This window comes from Metopolophium dirhodum, chromosome 2 (assembly GCF_019925205.1).
Source record: "Metopolophium dirhodum isolate CAU chromosome 2, ASM1992520v1, whole genome shotgun sequence".
Taxonomy (NCBI): domain Eukaryota; kingdom Metazoa; phylum Arthropoda; class Insecta; order Hemiptera; family Aphididae; genus Metopolophium; species Metopolophium dirhodum.
Window position 1 is genome coordinate 30641803 of NC_083561.1, and position 17964 is coordinate 30659766.

Below are 17964 nucleotides of genomic sequence, written 5' to 3' on the forward strand. Positions count from 1 at the left end.
GCATTTGAAATACGTTGTTATTTACGTTTAAAATTAATCTAAATATTTTTAAAACTTCATTGTGTATGTATAGGTACTATATATAATAAATAATGGCATATGCAATGACGAAAAGTTTCAAGTCGCTATGAAGAATATTTTTTGAAAAATAACTCAAATTATTGTATTTTGTCAAAATCTGAACGTGAAATAAAATTGTAGGTGTATATATTTTTTAAAAAATAATTTAAATTTTTTGGGATTTTGACGAATTTTCTCAACATTTGAAAAGATTAATAAAAAAAATGCTAGAAAAAATATGTGCTTAATATAGCACTGCTTATGTATTTCAAATATTTTTTAATTTCTATATAAGAACCAATTATAAGTAAGACTTTGTACTATACATTTTCTAGTTTTTTTTACCGAGCCTAAACATTTTGATCAACTTATGAAAAAAAATTTAAAAAGTAGGTATAAAATGTAATATGCCAATAAATAACTAGTTACTAAAAATATTAAAAAAGTTCCATTAGAATTTCACCAGAAATTTCAATTTAAGTAATAGTTGATTATTTCAGGTTTAACCATTAATATTTTTAAATAATAATACAATTTAAAAAATAATTGTTTATATAACGGTCTATTTGTCCCACAATAATGGGTTTGGAAAATATTGGGCTTATGGTAATTTGAAAATGTTAGTAAATTATATTAATCGATCTTATACGTATAATAAATACTACCTATATATACAGATCCGATGTTACATATATTTTATATTTTTGTAAAACCAATTTTAAGGACTATTATTCTTGATATAAAGTAACATTTTAATAACTGAAAAACTACTAATTCAAATTTTGAATTATAGGTAGGTATATCAACACTTGATAATATTCAGTAAAAAAGAAGGGTTCTCATTTGAAACAGAAGTTTGTATCACTAAAGAACACTCTAAGAGGTACAAACAATTTTAAATATTATGGTATTTAGAAATTCCAAAAAAGTCTATGATTATCAATGACAAAATGTAATGGTCATGTTGTATGTCAATATTCATAACAACAGCTGTTCGTATAATCAACGACGAATAAGGTTCTGATTTTATTCTATATCGCAATAATATACATTCAAAAATGTATACATATATTCGGATTGTAAATTGTATGAGTATATAACAGAAAAATCTATACATAATAAATTATTTCAACCACAGTAAATGGAGTTAGCAAAAATGTTAATACACGCTTAGTGTAATTTAATTTACAAAATCAATCGAAAATTTCAACACAATAATAATATATTTAATAGATTTTACGTCTAGTTCTATACAATATAAAATATGAATTATCTATATCCTATAGGTACCTAAGAACAGATACAATTGAATCGGAATGGTATACTAAACCTGACTTCTAAAACGATATAATTTTTCGAACACGAACAACGATAAATACTAGACAATATAGTGTAGGTACATTGGAATTCATCATAACATACATATATTATATTATACTAATATACTAGTATCCTGCAATATACGTCATCTTGTTATTGGATATCGTCACAGCTTGCGTGATACATTTATATATATATTATATATATATACAATATACTATATAGTTTCATAGACCCCGGATCACTGGATTTGTTGATTAGATAATAGTAATAATAATAACAACTACAACGTTAGAAGAGTGTAAAATCCACGTTACCCTGAGGAGTAAGGACACGCCAGTAGGCCACTTAAGGAGCGCTGATACGATCGGTGCGCAATGCGGTCGGCTGTTGAGATGAGGGTATCCACTATAGAGACAGACATAAACGACAGAGAAGTGAAAACGATGAATTTCTGCTGCTACAACAACGGTGCGCGGTCGGCGATAGTCTCCCGTGGGTTATTATTTTGTATAGTCGGTCTGTCAGTTGACAAAAATCGGATCGGCAGTGCACAGCCGCCGCGTTTTTATGTTCTCGGCGTGAGAAAAGGGGAAAAAAATCATCGAGTGGGCGGAGATAACGCGAAGGAAAAAAATAAATTGTCTGACCGTAAATCATATTTTACGAAGGGCGACGGGTGCGAGTGAACAAGGTATATTATATTATATCATACACACAATATAGTATAAAATAATATAAGAGCGCGGGCGCGCTCGAACACACGTAACTCGCACTATTCTATAATAATATATAAACCGAAACAGACACGTGCATGCGAAGAAAAATATGTCCTATACACGCCTCTGCCGGAGATTTACCTGTGAACGCTCGCGGCGGTCCTCTCCATTTCTCGAGTAAAGAGGAAGGGGAAATATTTTGGAATTCAGACGAATGCTACACATAAGAAGATATTGTGTCCGTACTTCGTGGTCAGTAGACTGTAAAATACAAACGTCAGTAGCGCAACCAGAAATTTCCTGGGGGCAAAGATTCGTACCTACCTATATAATATTATTGTTTTATATTATTAATACAATTTCTATTAATTATGAATTATATTGATTGCTTGATATGAATACCTAACACAGCTCAAACAGTAGGTCCAGAGTTCAGACCCGCGACGAAGCCCCAATAGTGTACATAGGTATACCTATAATAGGTAGTTGACGGAATAATAAAATCAAACGTCACAGAAGTTTTTGTAGGAAAAAAAATGTAATTAGAAAATAAACTAAATCCACGTTTTGTGACTACTCACGGGCACAGGTGTGAGGCGTGAGCGCGAATAAGCACGTGCAACTCTCCTCCACGCGGTCAAATCGTGACGGGCAGAGGCATCCACCGTCGACGATCGCTAGAAAACGGATTGCGGTGCCGCCGTCGTCATGAGAACGGCATGTAAATTATAATAATATATTCGAACGGTTATTCACGGCGGTGGCGATGATGTTTTCGTAAAATTCCTTCTTGACGATAAGCCATCATCACCCCGTCGCGCCACATAGATGGGAAACTATACCGTCATAATAATGTAAGTCGTGTGCGTTTATGAAACCAAACAAAGTGACCCAATTTCCATGTAAACCCAGGCTCTCCACACAAGGATAAATATTTTTATAATTATTATCAAAAGTTTGTTTAAAACACAACTATATTATAAAATTTTGAAATCGACTGACTCCACCTAACGTTCATGCTGGAAACACGTGTTGTAACCATGGTTCGCCGATATCGTCAATAATCAGTGGCGTATTTATGAAGTGGTAACTGTGGTTATTGGTAAATTGGACTAATTTTCCTTTAGCGAAGTTCACGTTGACAGTAAAATTGACATATGTATGATGTATATCTGTATATACTATATAACAACAATATCATAAAGACCTTATTTAAAATACCCTTTGTACGGCATAGGTAATCGTTGTACATCATAGGTTATGATGCATTTGAGCGGTCCATACGACGAAATAGAAAAAATTCAGTAATTATATGTTGATTATTAATTTGGTATCAAACAAAAATATTCTGGTATCTGTTTTTATTTTAATTTATTTTTTATCGCTAAAATATTACAAACAATTTAGTTTTTTTTAATAATATCGTCATATATATCACTCAAGTTACACAACTAAAATCAATAATCGAAACAGGACACTAGCACCAACAAATACAAATGTATTTAGCCCATCTGCCAAACGAATACAATATCCGTAGACCGTAATTATAATTTAACATTTCTCGTAAAGATATGGAATACCTACGATAAATATTAAATTATGTTGATAATATGCACAGCTGCTGTATGTTTTAAATAAATATATTATACAGCATCTATATGACTATATTTAACACTGTATTGAAATTATTCATCGATGTCGGAAGATACGTGATATTTATGTATTATAATATGATATTCAATACATTTTCACTAAATCACTATTTCAATCGTAATATACTCACTATAATAACAAGCATAAACAAGCGAAATGTTTCCTCTTTTCTAGGTATGTAAGGTAGCAAAAACTAAGCTCAACTATGCGTGAACCATATCCTCCATTTCGAGAAAACGTTTAACTTATTTAGTTTCAAATATTATACAAAATCTTTGCTTCCCGTTTTATGGACAGTACATATAATCAATTTAACAAAAATAATACGATAAACAGTTAAATCTTTAATAATGATTAGCGTTTAATAATCGACCTACTAAAAAAAGGCTCCATTACATTTATCTCGTCGTAGAATGACAAAATTCGTGCCTAAACATCAATATTCTAATATCTTGGGTAACATTAGAGTTGATTATAAATACTATATAGATAGGTAATATCATTAATAATAATGTTAATTTTAGTAAGCTACAGTGTAAGATCGTATTATTTAATGAAGGGTTAAAACCCTAACCATTCTGTCTGTAAAAAAAATCATATTTTGTTTTATATAATTTAATGTTACGATTAAAACTATGATAATAATAATAATAATAATATCCATAGGATGTATTCTAATATTCTTTACAATTCATTAATTGTCTTATCTTTTTAGTTTTTATCTCATTATAAGTCATAATTCGAGTTATTCAAACTGAAGCCTTCAGACAATCAGACCTCCTGGTCTAACATATAAATTATGTCAGAAGTGGCAGGCCCCTACAATATGGTAGGTATTTTTATGTTATAATTTTTCTCTATAATTTTAATTATATTTTTAAAATTAAACATTAAAAATCGTTGGATAAGTTTTGTATAGTATGTTCTGTAGTGCACTACGTATATTGTATAGAAAATACGCATTGTAAAACCCAAAAAACTAAAATGTACCTACTATTTTGTAAGTACGACAACTATATTGTTACACTATGTGTGAGGAAGAATAACAAAATCATGATATATACATACCTCAACGAATTTTAATAAAATGTAGGTACCAGGCACCTATACGTATTAAAATTTATAAATTTATAAATTTACGATTAACTATTGAATTTTGCTGCTAAAACTAACAAAGCAAAATATTAAATCGTTATGATATGTTAAAACTAAATTGATGGTTATATTGTTGTAACTATGTGAAAAAAAATGAGTGATAGAATAGATATGTCATCGGGTAAAACTTAGCAACAGCCATAATAAAATTTAGTGTAAAATCGGTAAATTTGATTTTGCAGTGTTGACATGTGATTAAACGATAAAAGTATAGTCATATTTGCAGATTTTAATTAATAAGTACAATACCTAGCTGACAATTTTATTACACCATATAATATATCACACAAATTGTATAGCATTGCCTATAGGCATATAATATAGATAATATGTTTGCATACATATAATCTTAATCTATAATAGTGCTTAACGGTAAACATACCTATACATTATGTAATCAAAATAAACCATTTTACCAAGGCAATAAAATAAACTAACTGTATCACATTAGATAACACTATTTCTGAATCTGGTTCTATATATATATACAGAATCACAGTATATATAAACCACAATAAAATTGTCTTAGTTACGTATGCGTAATATACTAAAATATAGGTACCTAAGTGATAATTCTGTAAAATTACAAATTTTACAAAAGGTGTATTTAAGTACACAATGTCCTCCTACCGACCAATAAGTCTCCTCCCCTTCTTCAGCAAAATTTTCGAAAGATTAATTCTTAAAAGAATTCTTCCATACATTTCTGCCAGTTCCATATTACCAAATACTCAATTTGGTTTTCGCTCCTCTCATTCCTCAATACATCAACTGCACAGACTAGTCGATGCTATCTCATTCTCCAAAAAAAAAAAGTATTGCTCTTGCGTCTTCTTGGACATATCCCAAGCATTTGATAGGGTATGGCATGAGGGACTGCTATATAAAATAAAGCCAATATTACACCCAACTTATTACATATTAATCAAATCCTACCTCACAGATCGTTACTTTCAGGTCAGAGTTGGCACATCCTTTTCTGACTTAGCAAAAATTAGTGCAGGTGTTCCACAGGGGGGCATCCTTTCTCCTCTATTATACAACATATATGCTGCCGACCAACCCACCTCTCCTAACACAACTGTTGCGGAGTTTGCCTATGACAAGGCTATTATTTCTATCCATGATAATCCCCACATAGCTTCCCTCAATCTTCAACTCCACCTCGACCTCATGGCTGATTGGTATACAAAATGGCGTATCAAAGTTAACCAATCCAAATCGCTTCATACTACCTTCACTCTTCGTCTTCCTCCTTGTCCTATGGTATCTCTAGACAATATTCAAATCCCTTCATCTCAATCGGCTAAATATTTAGGTCTGACAATTGACCGTCGACTCACATGGACACATGGTCACATATTAAAATTAAAAGGCTTGCCTTAAATGCACGACTCCGCATCCTCAAAACTCTAATTACTAAAAACAAACACACTCCGTTAAATACTAAACTCTTAATTTATAAATCCTTATTTAAGCCTATGTGGACCTATGGTCTTCAACTCTGGGGCAATGCCAACCCCCTCATTTCAAACCTTGCCACCTTCACAATTCCTGGGAACCCTCCGAGGAGGCTCAGAAGGAAATGGTGTAGATATCTTTTCAATGAGTAATTAAGTAACTTAATACATTAAAAACAAAAAAGCAGAAAAAAAAATCAATAAGGGTAGTGTAACCACTGGGTGACACCTCCCATCACGTCTTCATGTAAATATTTTCTAATATCACATATTCTTATTGTCCCTAAAGAAACAGATTGTATATACCTTATAAAAAATAAAAAAGTACACAATGAACTCTTATAAATAAATTAAAGTAACATTCTGAAATTAGAACATCTGAAAAATAACATTTCTAGTAGATATCTAACACTATCGTTAAATTAAATCTCACAATAAATAGGTCGGAATAAATAATAATTTCAATTGATTTAAACACCAAATTATTTAATAGGTGATATACGCCTATCATAAAATATGTTCATATTATTTTTGAATTTCAACACAAAATGCAGTGGATAATATTAAAGTGTACGTATTATTCGGTTATATTTGCTGCAGTAAAAATAAAAGTGAACACACATCATATTTTAATCTATTCAATAAATTATTTCACGTGAAAATAACTATAGTCACTTAAACTAACCCACACCATAACAGGTAAACTGCTTCACCTACATGATCAATATTGATGAAATTTGATATACGTATGTAAAATAGGCACCCACTAGTATTTTATATTCATCAAAAGTTTCGTATATTATACTGGTTGGTTGTTTGGAGGCTAATAATATTAATTATTTAAATAAATATAGGTACCTAAAGACAATACAATTAATGTTATTCTTATCTAATAAAAATATTTGATTTTAATCTCATGAAAAATAATTAGTAGGTGTACATATAAATATTTAATGATTTAATTTTAATTGCCATAGTCACTGAAATATTATTTACAAAATAAAACAAAAAAGGGGGAACGTAGATGTAAGTGTACTACTCTGCTGTAGGTGTCGACTGTATCTCTTTATTGGGTAAATCAGCAATTTGCAACATTTTCGATATTTTGACGACTTTTGTTAAAATTATAACTTTAAATTCTTATAAGAAACTATTGTCTTATGTATCACTACATAAGACAATAGTTTATATATCTATAGCTATATATCTCTCTATCTATCTATGTATTTTCGATATTTTAAATTGGTAAGTATATAAATAACTGATGAGAAATCTTGTATTAATTTGTCAAGGTTTTTGACTAAGCAAAATTATGTGTACCGACATTTATAGAAAAAAATAAACAAAATTGAAATTGTTAAAATTCTATACCTATATGTATACTTATACTCAAAAAGCATCAAAATATATTAAAAATTGTATTATGTAAAGAAAATGACAATATAAACATTTTTTAAAATTGTAAGTATCTTGGTTAATTGTTTTGAGTTACACAAAAAAACCTACTATTTATGTCAAAAACTGATTTTGCGTAAAAATTCCCGTTTTTCTGAATTTTTTTTTTTTTGTTTTTCCCGAATATAAATGAAAATAAAATAAAAAAAAAAGTACCAACCAAATCCAATTTTCTATCATAAACCACCCTCAAAGATAATGATAAAAGCACATTTTCTACTATAACAAGTACAAATACACAAAAAAACATCATTAGATTCATTGCTCCAATCAGAATTTAAAAACCCGGTATCTCATTGGTACGGTACTTTAATTATTTACTGCACGAAATGGAGGTTTAAATTTTAACACTGCAATATGATAAATTACTGTACCTACTTACCTATAAAAAAAAGATTCTAAACGAAGAAGACAGGTGGATTAGCCCTTATTTCTTAAGTTGGTTATAATTTAATTATAGGTAGGTGTATATTTTATATTATTCCCAATATTACCTTAATTAAATAAGTTGAACTAATTTAATTTTTCGCAAAAAATTCGCAAATAAATCAATACAGACTGACGTTCATAGTATAAAATTATTTTAGATTCTGAGCGGAGAGAGGAAAGCTAGTGGTTTTACAATGGTGTTTATTTTTTTTTTATCCTGTATAGAAAATTTCTACCAGAAGGAGTGCTTCGATTCCAACATATAGTTACTTATCTTTTAGCAAATTGGATCAAGATGGAACTTTAGAGAGGTCATTTTTTCTCAATAGATATTTAATTCCACGTGAAAAACCACTGACAAAATACGAAAAACAGTTAAAGATGGAATTTTAATTTCTAACGCTTTGTTTATCACAATAGAAACGAATAAAAAATAATATTATGATATTTATTATTCAACTTACAGGATATAATAAATAATAACAATATAAAATATCCAGACTGACAAACCGTCTCCGCTCAAAATCGCTTTTTTATATAATGAAATTATATTATTGAATTCAAGTTGAATACAATCCATTATACATTTGTGACCTACCTACTGTACAGCAGAGTAACATCCACCTACCGGCTTTTTTTTTCAATTACAACATATAAAAATTGATAGTGTTTGAGGAAAACCGGTACAATTACATCAAAATGTAAACTTTAAACCCTTATAAATGTTGGTTATGGTAATTTGAAATTTCGATAATTTTTAACTTCTAAAAGAAAATTTACGAGAAACTTTACCTTGCATTACATTTTTAAGCTTTTTCACCAAGGAACAAAAATTAAAATGATATCAACATATTAATTGAAAAAAAATTAATAGGTTTACTTATAAGACGATATAACTATTAAATATTTAATCTATGACTCGTCGCTCCTTCTTGAGAATATAATAATTCAATCAGTGGCATATAGTTCATTTTTAGATTATTACATCTTAACCAAAATTGTTTATACATACCCACTTAAGCTAAGCTTTCAAATATATGTATTTACATAAATAATTACACTGCAATTTTTAGGTTTTCATGTACCTATGATTTCTTTTTAAAAATACAGGAAGTAATTAACCAATTAAAAGTTACTTGTTTAGTTGTATTTCAAGATTATAGTTTCTTCAGTATATTACATAAATTTAAATTAATATATATTTCCTACAATAAAAAAATTGAATATTTAGATAGACAGCTGTATATCACACGCATTACATCAATATTTAAATAAATCATAAACTTAAATATTTTAGATTCTGAGAAGAGCGATAAATGTATTGATTTTACAATGATGTGTTTTTTTTTTATTTTTGTGTCTGTCATCACCTTTTAGGACAGTAAAAGTGCTTAGATTTTGTTCAACAGTATCTTTTCTGATAGGAAAGTGAATCTATAGTTGGTACTTTGAGAGTAAGTCAAAAGTAAAAATTCCATGGTAATTTTCAAAAGCGCTGTGAAAAACAAAAGAAAAATTAAGGAAAAACGGGAATTTTTACATAAAATCGATTTTTGACTAAATCGATTTTGGTTTTTGGTCTAACTCTAAAACAATTGACCGTTGATACATCACTTTTGACTGAATGTTTAAAGTAGCATTTTTTATACACCATCAAATTTTCAAAATATTTTGAGCTGTTTACAGACATTTTCAGTTTCCTATTTTTTTTAGTTTTTTATGATATATATAAAATCAGAAATAATTTGTTACAATCATTTGTACTGTACATTTTGTTTTTAAATTAGGAATTCAAACTGTAAATACATGAAAATTTCACTGAATGTTCATTTAATCAATCCCCGTCAATCCCTATACTTGATAAAATAATTTGACTTTTTTTGAGCTGTTTATGGACATTGTGAGTTTTCGATTATTTAAGTTTTTTTTTTTCTATAATTTTGTTGTGTAAAAAAGCATGAAAATTTTATTCAACTCCTGATATATCGTTCCATTAGCATTTGAAACATTTTAAAAATACATTTAAAGTTCAAATTTTGACAAAATGTATCAAATTTAAAATTTAATAATTATTTTGTAGTTAAAAATGTATAAAATGTTCAACTTTTAAGAGCTAAGGATTGACAATTTAAAACAAGGTTCCACGTATATAGGTTATATATAAATTACTTTATTCACAATAATATCATCAAATATACTTAGTAATATCATAGGCTGACTAACCGTCTTCGCTCAGAATCGTTTTTCTTATACAATGATATTATACCATTGAATTCAAATTCAATACCATCCATTACAGTGACCCACGTGTAACCTAATGTACAGCAGAGCGACACCCACTTGCCCACCTTTTTTATGTTTAGATTATACAACAAATTAAGAAAAATAAATATGTTCAGGAACTGAACAAATCATAATGTATCAATTACTATTGTGCAATAAATATACAAACAGTAATATACAACGTAACTGCATTATTTTATTTTATTATAATATAATGGTACTTTATAAAATCAGAAATAAAACAGTCGTTTGTATTGTACATTTTGTTTTTCAATTAGGCATTTAATAACTATCAATTTGTATGTTTTAATAGCTGTTGCCTGTTTTAAAACAATAATGTTAATTAAAATTATGACAACATTTTAAAGAATCATTTTTATTATGAATTCATAAAGATGAAGACCTAGTTGATCATAATTAATTAACTCATGGGCTTTTAAATACTACAGATGGGCGAGTGCAAGAGGCAAAATCATTCACGTACCTATCACATCAATCTTGTTCAGTACCCTTTTACTTTTGAATGAATAACTAACTAGTAGGTTAGATATCCCCTACATCATACAATAAACAAATACTTACTAATATATTATATAATATATATAATTTATATATATTTACAACATAAAATGTATGAATTTCATAATTTTAGAAATTTCTTTAATTAAATAAAGTATTTATGTATTAGTGTTTTCGATATATATTTATTAAGAAAGGGCAAAGATTAGGTACAATGAATTATCTAGGTATCTAATAATATTTTTTCTATTTATTACTAAACAAAATACATTTTTGAGAATTATAAAGCGAAAAAAAAGGTGGGTAAGTGGATGTTGCTCTGCTGTACAGTAGGTTACAAGTGGGTCACAGTGGATGGTGTTAAATTTGAATTCAATGATATACTATCACTGTATAAGAAAAACGATTCTGAGTGAAAACGGTCAGTCAGCCTATATGATATTACCAAGTATATTTGATGATATTATTGTGAATAAAGTAATTTATATATTATAACCTATTTACAAGGAACCTTGTTTTAAATTTTCAATGCTTAGCTAAAAAAGTTGAATAGCTTATACATTTTCAACTACAAAATAATTATTAAATTTTAAATTTGATAAATTTTGTAAAAATTTGAACTTCAAATGCTTATAAAAAAAAATTGTGCATATGTATTTTTAATATTTTTCAACTGCTATTAGAACAATATATCAGGAGCCTTATATTAAATTTTCACGCTTTTTTACCCAACAAAAAAATTATTATTGATATTTATAGAAAAAAAAACTAAAAAAATTTAAAACTGACAATGTCCGTAACAGCTCAAAAAGAGTCAAAATATTTTCAAAATTTTATGGTGTATAGAAAATGCTTATATAAATCTTAGAATAAAAAAGAAAAATTTTTATGAATTCTCAACTCAAAATAATTTGCTAATTTTCGTGATTTTTCCGTATTTTGTCAAGATTTGAACTTTAAATGCTTTAAATGCTCTAAATAAAAACTGTGAATAAGGATTTTTAATTTTTTTCATCTACCTTTGAAACAATAACCTAGGAGCCCTCTATTAAATGATCAAGTTTTTTTAACCAACAAATAAAATTGTATTGATATTTATAAAAAAAAAAAACTAAAAATAATGGAAACTGAAAATGTCTCTACACAGTTCAAAACAAATCAAAATATTTTGAAAATGTTATGGTGTATAGAAAATGCTAATATAAACATTCAGTCGAAATTTCATGTACCTACGATCATATGTTTAAGAGTTGCACCAAAAACCAAAATCGATTTTCTCAAAAACAGATTTTGCGTAAAAATTCCCGTTTTTCCTTAATTTTTCTTTTATTTTTCACGTCGCTTTTGGAAACCACTGGGAAACTTTTACTTTTGACCCCCAAAGTACCAACTAGATTCACTTTCCTATCAGAAAAGTTACTATTGAAGAAAATCCAAGCACTTTTACTGTCCTAATAGGTCATGACAGGCACAACAAAAAATAAAATTTTTTTTAAAAAAAACACACATCATTGTAAAATCAATACGTTCATCGCTTCGCTCAGAATCTAAAATCCATTGATGAAATATCAATAAAATAAAAATATAAAAAATTAAGTGCGCAATCTTTATTGTAATTAAAAACCACAAAAATGGTGAATCTTCATTCAAATTCGAATAAAACTGATAGGTAGGACACACAAGGAAAACAAAATAAGTAGGTAGTTAACTAACTTGAATATTTAAGCTTTTTCCTAAATTATTCTTACACAATACTTAGTATATTTATCAGGTATTTTGCCAATAAACTGTAACTATATAGACCCACAGGGCACAGATTAAATTGAATAAGTTCTTTTTGTAAAAGAAAGCAGTCAGCACAAGTTTTGATTTTGTAATATCATCAGAATATTCCAAGAACGAATTGAGCTTTATTAAAATAACTATTTATAAATTTCACGTCGAGGCAAAACGAAAGAGAACTTAAGTGGCTATCCTGTGGTACACCAAAAGGCAGAAATTACATGAACCAAGTTAGACGAAGAGGTAGGAATGAAATCATGCGACAAAAGTGAATCACCAACCCCAATATTGTCCAGTTTATTATAAAAGTATATTATCAGGTACAGTGTCAAATGCTTTAAGAAAAATCGGTTAGAATGACCATCTACCTAGAAATTACTCTCAGCGCAATCTAAAATAAAGGAAGAGAACGACACACTACAAGTAATTGTGTTCTTCCCTTTATGGAATCCATGCCACTGCTGAATAAGAATATTATGATTTAGTCTAGGCCTTACAATTTACATGATTAAAGATAATGGATTCAAACATTTTAGCAATGTGAGGTGATATAGAAATAGGTCTGTAATTGGTAACAGACTACAGAGGATGAATCGTCCGATTTAAAAATTGTAGTAACGGAGGTGATTTTGAAAACTGAGGGGAAAACACCTTCATGCATACACTTTCTGTACAAAATAAATAATAAAATTTAAAAAAAAAGTGAAGCAACATTGAAATAGTAGGTGAGCTGAGATTTCATGAGTAAGTTATAGGCTGAAAGTGTTGGTTAGACACACTGGATGAACTAGGAGTTTTAAACACAGATTCAAAATATTTAGAGAAAAGAGAAGTTGATAGAAGCCTTGGATAAGCCATTATGACCTCTGGTAGGAATTGAGGAGTGCTCATTGAGATCGTGGAAGTATTTCCATAATTCACGCGGTGATTGAGAGTTGGTTTTCAACATAACTAATGTGGGTGTGGTAGTTCAGTTCAGAAATACCCTTGCACTTAGATCTTAAGGGAATCGGTCAGTTTTTAATGAGTTCGATATAGGCAATTTTCAAATTGCATGCTTGCGGGTCTTGTAAATGTGTGCATAGTAAGTGATCATTAGTGTCAGTGACTGTGTGTAAAAGAAATACCGGAGCGCTCCCGCACGCGCATGTACAGGTCACCGCCTGGGTGTTGCGCAGTTGAATGGTAAACAATTTATATTCATTTGTAATTTGTAGGTACTTTTTATCCATCCTACTAATGGATCAAATAATGCGATAATATTTCAGAAAACTGATCTGAATATCGTTTTATAAGCTACCTAAGTAGCATTCCTGGTAATAGCAACCATGGTACCTACCAAGCTAAAAATTAATTTTTATCACAGTAAAAATAATTCTCATTAAACTTTACTCCTTGCTATATCTGTTATGAACATAACAGTTATAAATTTATATAGTTAACTAAATACTGATATGAACTGATTAATTAGATGCATAAAAAAACTGGGTAAACAGCTGAAGACAATAATTTCTCATTTGTTCTTTGAGTAAAATCAAAATATTTAAGGTTTAACAAAATTATTTCAGAATAGTTAATTAATTATCACTAATCACAAAGAAATATGTAGGTAAGTTAATAAATAAATTTAACAAAATAACAATACACACAAATAGTAGATGTCTAATAGATGTTTAAAAATAATTAAACAACAACAAATTATAGGTATTTGTAGAACTATAAAATTATACAAACATCAAAGTTAAATTAATTTATACAAACACATTCCTTGTTAAGTATTTGTGATACTAAATAAAAAATAATTTGATGAAATTAAAACTAAATACTTGAAATTGCATAACTTAATTAAGAGAAACTATTTTTGGACAGTATTAAAATAATGTTATTGCGGCTATACTACTACCAAGTTAAAATTTACTAAATAATAAGGTAAATTTAACCAAGTTCAATACAAATTTCTTTTGTAGAAATAAACTTTTAAATAAATGTACATTTTACCACACTCATTTAAATGTAAAAAATAATTTAGTTAAACGTGATCCAAATGACTCCAGACACAGGGTTTTTGTTACTCATAAAAGAAATACATACAACCTTGATACCTTGATGGTACTTTACTAATAGATCAGGCACTTAGCTAATAAGTATGTCATATTTTAGTTTTCTAATCAAACTCAAATTATAACTAACTCTTAAATTAACTAATAAGTACATATTATACTTCATAGGTGTGTACAGACTTTAATTGCAGATGCAGCATACAGAATAAAGCAGTCTTTTTTTTTACAATCAGCCAAATAAATTTTGAACAGCCAACATTATTAATTGTATGATACACAGGTAGGTTGTATTACTGTTACAACAGTGGCTATAGCCTATAATTTTACTAGGTACCTATTTCCTGTAAACTAGGTATAGGTACCTAATTGTACTAAGTATCAATTATCTTATGAAAAAATTTGTTCAGATTCATTGTGTCTACTTATATTAAGCTAAATGTAGTTTTATATTATTTGGCTGATGTTCATAAATATATTTAAACATGAACATAGGATGATACTCAAATATACATCATAAACCATAATCCTCCTCATATTTTAATTTTTTTTTAAAGCTTTAAAGTTCTATATACTTGTGGGCAGTGGATAAATAGTATTGTACATTTTTATTTACTATACCTAAAATAGGAACAAGATTAAATTAAATTTGTAGCATAGGTAATTACAATTGGTAGGTATAACCATACAAATAAATGTAAGGATTTTATTGTATAAGTACTATCTAGTTCAAGTAATATATTTGTATATTTAACATTAAAAACTCAATGAGATGAACTCTCTTGATTTATAAAACAATATCACTAATCCAAATAAATAGTAACAAAATTAATTCTAACAATAAACCCATTTAAAGGTATATATACAAGACATGAATCTATACGATTCTTAGACTAGTATCTAGGTAAGTAGCCAAAACATTAATGGTGGATTATAAATAAGAACAGAGCTTACTTAATACATCAATAATTTTATACTCTCAAATATGTTGAGCCCCCCTATGCACATGAGTATAATATACTATAGCAGTGGTTCTCAATTAGTATGAAGCCACGGACCCTAGCTAAAACTTAAATTAGTCAGGGGACCCTTTTTTTTTTGTAAATACTTACCTATCAATTTGAATAAATTAATTACCTGTCTTTTTTGTGGTAAATCAAGTTTCAATAGTCTAAAAATACCCGGAATTTCAAACGACTACAAATTTAATAATTTCACTAAAATAAAATAAAAATAAAAAACCACTACTTACAGTAGTACTAAATCACGGATCCCCTAACATCAACATGCGGACCACCAATTGGGAACCACTGTACTATAGTAAGGAGGGAACAAATTATAACCTATTATTTACCAACTTCAAATAAGTCAGATAGGCACTACCTCGGGCACTTCCTAAGTATTTAAAATAACATTTTTAGGTAATCTTATAAAAATGTTAACCCTTCTATTTTAAATGGAATATTTTAAAAATAAATACCTTTACATATTGCAATATTACTTAACTCAATCTATACAAAACATCAACTCTAAAGAATTCTCTTCTCATAAACGATAAGGAATGAACAGCAATGTTTACCAACATTGTACTACAATCTATACTTAAGTATTACTAATATATATATATATACCTAGATACTTAATAATACACCAATAAACCGTCAAAAACCTACTGAATATCTAATGTAAAAGATATGTTTATTGAATAAAGTTTTAAACTTCTAACTACCATTATTATAATTTGTTTAATAATGGCATCTACCTACTTAGTGTTTTAAAAGAATTATAGAACAAATTAAAACTCAGTAATACTTAAAAGAGTCAACTAATAGATCAAAATGATATTCAAATACCTAATTAGTTTTAAACTTAAGTAACTCATAGCATATACCATATTATAGTATACATAGGTACCTGATATCCTTATAGCTTATTGGTGTAGAACATATCTATATTATTTGATGATTTTTGAACAAAGTACTGGAACTGTAGGTACCTACCTACCTAACTACCATCAAATCAACAAAAAGATAGATGTTGTACCTACAACAGTACAATTGAAACAAAGGGATGAATCTGAGAAAAAGATATTGGTATGGATATCAACACAAATCTGTGCTGGATTATCTAAGTATAAACCGAGGTATAAACAGTAAGATTATAATGAAAATATAAACATCAACAATAACAATGAATTCAGAATACCATCTATATTGTTCTAAGATTATATAAATCTCTAGAGGAGCTGACATCTGAACAAGTTGATAGGTATTACCTAAAGAGATTTGTACCATCGCAATAAAAGTGATAACAAGAGGGTGGCATGTGTATTATGTATTTTCAACAACAATCGCAGCAAGGGCAATGAAGATTAATGTTTCCATAAACTACAAGACAGTCGGTAGGAATCATTTCATCGCATAAGTAGTATAGTAGACTCCAGACGAACATAACATTAGAAACACTCTAATTCTACAGTCTAGTAAGATCGTGACAACGAGTTAATGCCTAATGCCAAATTGCCAAATATTAACGACAATACTGGGCAGGTTTTACATAATGAGCTAAATGAATACAGTTAAAATCTCTAAATGGTCGAACCGTATACATACTTATTAGTAAAGTTGTTCTACGGGCAAGACTTACTGTGTTATCGCGGCTCTCGGTTCAAACTGTTGCTCGGCCGTGATCCGACGACGTCTGGTCAGTGTCGGGTGCCCGACACGTAAAAACCGTTCGGGTGGCGCGCATCGTGATCACTATACGTCGACTCGAAAACAAGAACCCGTGGACAACCAGTAACGCGCGCAAATAAACGTATTATTTATCGTTGTTGTGTTCTTTTCACTTATCGTACGGGTTCGTACGAACAACACCACCGCCGGTTGAACGTCAACACGGAATCAATGGTAGCAGACAGTCGAAGTCCCCGTTGGCCAGGAGCAGCGCCCGACTCTCGGTGATTCGTCGTGTTCCGCCGCCGGCGATCGGGACCGTTGGTGGACCGCGGCGACATCTATCGAAGCGGCCACACACCCGCTAAAGCTCAGTGTGACCATAACGACGTGTTTG

The 17964-nt window shown here is 29.2% G+C and overlaps 1 protein-coding gene across 4 annotated transcripts in view; it reads right to left on the bottom strand.

The window, feature by feature from the left end:
* LOC132938517 (triple functional domain protein) overlaps nt 1–17822 on the bottom strand; it is a 119143-nt gene extending 101321 nt beyond the window's left edge. For all 4 annotated transcript variants that reach the window (XM_061005399.1, XM_061005398.1, XM_061005397.1 and 1 more), the window contains exon 1: nt 17539–17822. The gene's annotated coding sequence lies outside the window, so the exon portion shown is untranslated. The remainder of the gene's footprint in view (nt 1–17538) is intronic.
* Nucleotides 17823–17964: the final 142 nt, after the last annotated feature.